This window comes from Rattus norvegicus, chromosome 12 (assembly GCF_021556685.1).
Source record: "Rattus norvegicus strain SHRSP/BbbUtx chromosome 12, alternate assembly SHRSP_T2T, whole genome shotgun sequence".
NCBI classification, from domain to species: domain Eukaryota; kingdom Metazoa; phylum Chordata; class Mammalia; order Rodentia; family Muridae; genus Rattus; species Rattus norvegicus.
The window spans coordinates 16,293,910-16,301,593 of NC_141545.1; positions in this window are offsets into that span (position 1 = coordinate 16,293,910).

Below are 7,684 nucleotides of genomic sequence, written 5' to 3' on the forward strand. Positions count from 1 at the left end.
TTTTAATATTTACTTATTATGTATACAACATACAGCTTTCTGCCTGCATGTATGCCTGCAGGCCAGAAGAGGGCATCAGATCTCATTACAGATGGTTGTGAGCCACCATGTGGTTGCTGGGATTTGAACTCAGGACCTCTGGAAGAGCAGTCAATGCTCTTAACCTCTGAGCCATCTCTCCAGCCCCCTCTGCCTCCCATTTTTAAGGAGAGGCTCAGGGATTATAGATATATGTTGCTATGTCCAGCTGTGTGGGATTTGGGGTTCTGAACTCAAGGCTTCTTACTGTGATAGCAAGTGGTCTATTTACTGAGCCAAGTTCCCAGTCCTTTAACTATATTGTGTGTGTGTGTGTGTGTGTGTGTGTGTGTGTGTGTGTGTGTGTGTGTGTCTTATACAGGATCTGTATGCTGTGTATGTGTCTGTTCGGTACACACGCATGAATGTCCAGCTGTGATCAACCTTGTGTATGTCCATGAGGAGCTCAGGGCAGGATATCAGATGTTATCCTTGCTGCCTGAGTTCCCAGTGAGTCAGAACTCGCCATCTCAGCTAGGCCAGCTGGCCAGTGGACTCTTGGGACTGCCTGTCTATGCACCACAATGCCGGGGTTTCAGGCATCAACAGCATAATGGCCTTTTTCAGGTGGGTGTTGGGGATTTGAACTTATATCTCCGTGGTTTCAAAGCAGGCACTCTTATCCACTTAAGCCATCTACCCAACCCCTTCTCTGCAGTGTTTTTAAGTGAGTTGGTGGCGCTTGTGTCGAAAACTGACATCTATACAGCCAAGCACCAGTTCTGAAGCCTAGGATAATTTTAAAAAGGGAGCTGGGCAGTGGTGGCACACACCTTTCAAGCTAGCCCTCAGGAGGCAGAGGCAGGTGAACCCTCTGAGTTTGAGGCAGCCTGGTCTACAGAGTGATTTCAGGATGGCCAGGGCTACACAGAGAAAAATTTTCAACAAGCAAGGGCGGAAGTCTGGGGGAGGGCAGCAAGATAGTTCTGTAGTTGAAGGTAGTTCCCAGAAACCTGAGGCCCTGAGTTCCGTCCTTAGGACCCACGTGATGGGAGAAAGCTGCCTAGAGTTGTCCTCTGACCTCCACACAATACACACACACACACACACACACACACACACACACACACACACACACACACAGTCTAAGTTAGGGTACTATTGCTGTGATAAGACACCATGACCACAGCAATTTGGGAAGATGGTTTATTTGGCTTGTGCTTCCACAGCACTGTTCATCATTGAAGGAGTCAGGGCAGGAACTCAAGCAGGGCAGGGATTTGGAGGCAGGAGCTGATGCAGAGTCCATGAAGGGGTGCTGCCTACTGGCTTGCTCCTCATGGCTTGCTCAGCCTGCCTGCCTTTTTTTCTTTTTTTCGGAGCTGGGAACCGAACTACGTGCCTTTTAGCTTTTTTTTTTTTTTTTTTTTTTTTTACACTTATTTATAAGTACACTGTAGCTGTTTTCAGACACACCAGAAGAGGGCATCAGATCTCATTACAGATGGTTGTGAGCCACCATGTGGTTGCTGGGAATTGAACTCAGGACCTCTGGAAGAGCAGTCAGTGCTCTTAACCCCTGAGCCATCTCTCCAGCCCCTACCTGCCTTTTAGTACACAGGACCACATACCTATTTAGATGCTAACCACTTACAGTGGGCTGGCCCCTTTTCCATCTATCACTAGGAAAATGTCCTATAGGCCCATAGTTTAGAGGTATTTTCTCAATTGAGGATCCCTTCTTTCCTATGACTCTAGGTATGTCAAGTCACACACACATACTCATGTACACACATACACACATGCTCACACATTCATACACTCACACACACTCATACATTCACACACACACATGCTCACACACACTCATACACTCACACACACTCATACACTCACTCACACACTCACATACATACACTCACACACATGCTCACACATGCTCACACACTCATACACTTATACACTCACACACACTCATACACTCACACACACTCACACATGCTCACACACACTCATACACTCACACACACTCATACACTCACTCTCACACACTCACATACATACACTCACACACATGCTCACACATGCTCACACACACTCATACACACTTATACACTCACACACACTCATACACTCACACACACTCACACATGCTCACACACACTCACATACATACACTCACACACATGCTCACACATGCTCACACACACTCATACACACTTATACACTCACACACACTCATACACTCACACACACTCACACATGCTCACACACACTCATACACTCACACACACGCTCACACACATACACGCTCATACACACTCACACTCACACATTCATACACTCATACACACATGCTCACACACACACACACACACACACACACACAGTTTCTATGCTACTGTGTTCTCTGCACTGGGCTATTTCTCCACTTTCCATTCTCCTTTTTCCCAGAAGGCCTTTCTTTTCTGCAGCCGCTTCATCTGAGGGATTTGTTTATATGCGTTCTCCTCTCTCATTAATCCAAGATCCTATCTCCACAGCCGTGGAATCAGCTTCCTCCTTTGAAGGGGAGGCCTGTGTTCTCTTTGATTTTGATGTGCTCAGGCACAAGCGTTCCACGAAAGATCTGTTGACTGTGCTTTCTCTGCTCATATTTGAAAGGTCCTCGGGGTGCTGGGGTGTGGCTAAGCAGTAGAGCTCTTGACTAGAATCTCCCAGTCAGGGACTGGGGTCAGGATCTAACAGCAGAACACCTGCATAGAGTCCCCCAGTATAGGGCTGATTCTGTCCAAAGTACTGTTTAAGAAAAAACCGTGAATAAAAAGTCTTCACGGCTGGAGAGATGGTTCAGTGGTTAGAGCACTGGCTGCTCTTCCAGAGGTCCTGAGTTCAATTCCCAGCAACCACATGGTGGCTCACAACCATCTGTAATGGGATCCGATGCCCTCTTCTGGTGTGTCTGAAGATGGTGACAGTGTACTTACATATGAATAAAATAAGTCTTGAAAGAAAACAAAAAGACCGGGGTTGGGGATTTAGCTCAGCGGTAGAGCGCTTGCTTAGTGAGCACAAGGCCCTGGGTTCGGTCCCCAGCTCCGAAAAAAAAGAAAAGAAAAAAAAAAAAGAAAACAAAAAGACCTTCGTGCCCATTGGAGCTGTGGGAAGATAGTTGCCATTGGGTGACTGCAGGATCCTGAGCCGTTCAAGCAGCTGTCCCAACTATGCAAGCTGGAAATTTTAGAAATGTTGGCCTGGTTAATAGTTCAAGGGCGGAGTATGCTTAACAAACATGGGGAAGTGTTGATCTTTTGTTTTTCAAGACAGGGTTTCTCTGTGTAACCCTGGCTGTCCTGGAATTCACTCCATAGACCAGGCTGGCTTCCAACTTAGAGACCCACCTGCCTCTGTCTCCCAAGTGCTGGGATTAAAGCCGTGTGCCACCACCACCTGGCAAGACGAAACTTGTAAATTTGGCGAATGAAGATTTCTTTCTTTCCGATCTCCCATTCTCTGGGCCATGCACAGTTTCCAGGTCAAGTGGTTTATTTTCAGGGAGAAAATTTTCAGTGTCCAAACAGTGGAGATCACCAAGTCCAGTCATTACAGTACGTATTATTAGGGAGTCCATGGGCCACACATTCAATACATGGGTTTTCAGGCTGGGTATGGTTGGTACCTCAGGACTTGGAAGCAGAGAGAGAACAAGCATGAATTCCAGGCCAGACTGGGCTGTACAGTGAAAACCCTGTCTTGAGATACAATAAAAACAAAGCAAGACAGTGGTGGCACACCTTTAATCCCAGCACTCAGAAGGCAGAGGTAGGTAGATTTCTGTGAGTTTGGGGCCAGCCTGGTCTACATACTGGACAGCCAGAGGCACACAGAGAGACCCTGTCTTGAAAAACAAGTAAGTGTGCAAACACAGTCACCTTTCTTCACTCCTATTAATAGACTGAGGTTGAGAGAGTGCAGACAGTTTGCAAAAATACACTGATAGTACTGGGGAGGCAGAGGCAGGCAGATCTCTGAGTTCGGGGCCAGCCTGGTGTGCAAAGCAAGTTTCAGGAGAGCCAGGGACACACAGAGAAACCCTGTCTTGAAACACCTCTTCCCCAAAACAAAACACTGCTAGCCAATCACACCTTTAATCCCAGGACTTGGGGAAGTAGGCACAGTCAAATCTCCTTGAATTCTAGGCCAGCTAGGGCTATGTAATGAGACCTGTGTCAAAAATAAAACCCATGGGTTTAGGGATTTAGCTCAGTGGTAGAGCTCTTGCCTAGCAAGCGCTAGGCCCTGGGTTCGGTCCCCAGCTCCAAAAAAAAAAAAAAAAAGAAAAAAAAAAAAAAAAGAAACCCATCTGTAAAAACCTGGCATGGTTCTAAACACCTTTAAGCCCAGCACTCAAAGTATGGAGACAGGAGGTTCAGAATTCAGGTTTGGCCTGGGGATGTGGCTCAGTAGAGTACCTTTCTGAGCATGCAGGAGGGCCTGAGTTCCGTTGGCTGCACTCTATAAACCAGAAGTTGAGGTGCTATACAATCCCAGCACTCAAACAGTACAGGCAGGGGACCAGAGCGTCCGAGTCATCCTCGGCTATGTAATTTGAGGCCAGCCTAGGCTATGTGAGAACTGACCTGAAAACAAAATGTTAGAGACCTTGCTAAGACTGTTCCCTCTGCCCAAAGGGTCTAGCACAGGGTTCACCCCTCTTTTCCTTCTTCCACTCATTCTATGCTTAGATTATGAGACAAAGAAGCATTTGTGGTCAAGAGTTACAGATGCAAACTGGTTTAGCAGGGTCCTTTAAAAGGGTGTTGTTCACCTTTCGTACGTGGTCTGGGTACCCGTGTTAGTCACCCTCTGGCTCGGCGCCCGTGTGCTGGGGTGACTGGCAGGCTAACAAAGACAGGAAGGGAGAGGAGCTTGGCAGTTGCCTTCCAGTGTGGAAAGTGAACTGGGACAACTCTGACCTCGCATCTGCCCCTGAGTGTGTCATAGCACATAGAAATGCCGTTCTCATGGTGCGCCATGGATAACAGCTGACTCCGTGTGGCGGTACGTGACATTCCAGGCGCTCTAAGGGAAGCAGCTTGACCTGAAGCCCTGCGTTTCTGCCCGGGCTCTTTTCTCCAGCTGTCCAAACCCAGCGAAATCCTGGGGTTCCTGTGCTCACCTTACTGGTCAGCTCTTTCTGTCCTTCCATTTAGTTTTCTGACTGTCATCTGAAGAGTAAGAGGCTCAAAGGTTAGACTCAAAGTATTTACTCTTAAGCTAGGCATGGCCTGTTCCAAGAACCTAGGGAGACTGAGGCAGGCAGCTATCCCATTTGGAAACCAGGCGACTACATCCTAAGAGCCATCTCAAACCAACTAAAAGTAATAAAACTTAAGAACAAAATAAATCAAGGCGTCCAAATCTGAACAGCAAGCTGGGCGGTTGGTAGAATCCCGGTCCTCAGGAGGCGGAGGCAGGAGGATCAAGACAAGTTCAGCCACAGTCTTGGGGACAAAGTGAGTTTAAGGTACTGTCTCAAAAAAGAGAACAGGTTCACCCTTAGTCCTGTTACTGTAATAAAATCCTCAAAGCTGAATAACTTTGTAAAGAAAAAGGACTTATTTAGCCTATGAGTCTGAAGGTTCATGGACCCACACCTGGGGAAGGCCTTCTTGCTGGTAAAATCCCAAGGGGACAAGAGGGCATCATATGGCAAGAGACAGCGTAAGTGTTAGTCCCAACTTCCTTATAGAGCCACCAGGATTCAACCAGGAGTGCTCCACCCAGGTGATCTAATCGTACCTTAGTCACTTTCTCCAAAGTCCCACCTCTAACTGTTTGCTGTAACTTTCCACTCTATGAATACTTTACAGTGTGTAGGTAGTAAGCTTCCGTAGGGAACCCTTGGCAGACACACACCAACCGTAGACACGACCTACTTTTCCGGCATCTTGTGATGACCGGTGCTGAGGATGAAGCTTGGGATTGATCCCCAGTACTTTGTGAACTTAGTTCGGTGGTGCATGGCTATAATCTAGCCATCAATCCAAGGGGGTGATGGAATTGTGAGGGTCAGGAGTTCAAGGTCATCCTCAGCTACACAAGTTGTTCCAGGCTGCCTAGGGTATGGGCCCTGGCTCAAAAAAAAATCCAAAACTGGGGATCGAGGAGATGAATGAGTGACTAAAGTACTTACCAGGCAAGCACGAACCAAGTTCAGATCCTTTGGAACCTGCGTAAATGCCTGGTTAGTGCGGTGGCCCGCCTAGAATTCCAAGATTGGGTGGATGGATGCGACAGGAGATCCCAGTGAGACTAGCTCTATCGACAAGCTCTGGGTTTGATTGAGAGACACTGCCTCAATGAATAAAGTAGAAAAGTTATTAAGAATGATGCTAGGCATCCACATTGGACCCACACATGCACCAACATGTGTGCCCACATACACGCAAACATGCATACACATACCACATGTAAAATGTAAAAAGAAAAAAACCGAGCCATCCTATATCGAGCCAGATTCAAGGATCAATAGTAATCAATAGTGTCCTCGAGGCTTCAAGATAAGACGCTGAAAGGCTAGGAATGGGGAGAAATGTTTATCTGTGGTTGGACCCCCAAAACAAGCAAGAAAAATAATGTTTGGGAAACAAAAAAAATCTGATGTGTTGGTGTATGGTGGTGATCTCAGCTGGTGTCATGGAATCAGGTACACTCCTGGGGCTGACTGATCAGGTCACGTGAGACCCTGCCTCAGTTGGTCAATAGATTTTACTTTTTTTTTTTTTTTTTGGTTCTTTTTTTTCGGAGCTGGGGACCGAACCCAGGGCCTTGTGCTTCCTAGGTAAGCGCTCTACCACTGAGCTAAATCCCCAGCCCCAATTTTACTTTTTACAAAGCCTAACCAAGAGGCTGGAGAGATGGAGAGGTGGCTCAGCAGTTAAGATAACTGGCTGCTCTCCCAGAGGACCCAGGTTCAATTCCCAGCACCCACATAGCGGCCCATAACCATAACTCCAAGATTTGAAGCCCTCACACAGACATATACACAGGTAAAACCCCAGTGCACATAAAATAAAATAAATTATTTTTAAAAACCCTAACCAGACAAAAACGTATTTCATAAGTAGGATATAGTGATGTGTGCCAGGAATCTCAGCTCAGGAAACCAAGGCAGGACTATTGTAGAATTATTTTGGAGGTGGGGTTACTATACCTCCTCTAGCTGCTAAATATCTTCAGGTGATCTCGGTCCTACTATAACCCATTTAGCTCCCGAGTAATGACACAGAAAAGCCAGATTTTAAGAAGGAGGTGGAACGATGCTGGGCAGATTCTGAGCTAGTCTGTTAATACCAGACAAACGCCCGGTCGCGTGCCAATTTGTCCTGCCTGGGCTGTTTCTGTGGTAGCCATCTGTCTTCAGTGTGAGCTTCCCTTGACCACATGCTCATGGTCCCTACTGCCTAATGGTGACCTCCCCCTCCTCTTTCCCTCCTGGTCTCTCTCAGCTCCCTCACTCCAGTCCCACTTTCCTATCCTCTCTGCCCAGTTACAGGTTCCAGCCTTTTATTGACCAATCGAAGATTATTGGGAACCGTTCTTTACAGCACATTGGTCCATGCAACGCCCAAGTCCACAATGCAACCTGATTTTGGGGCACAGA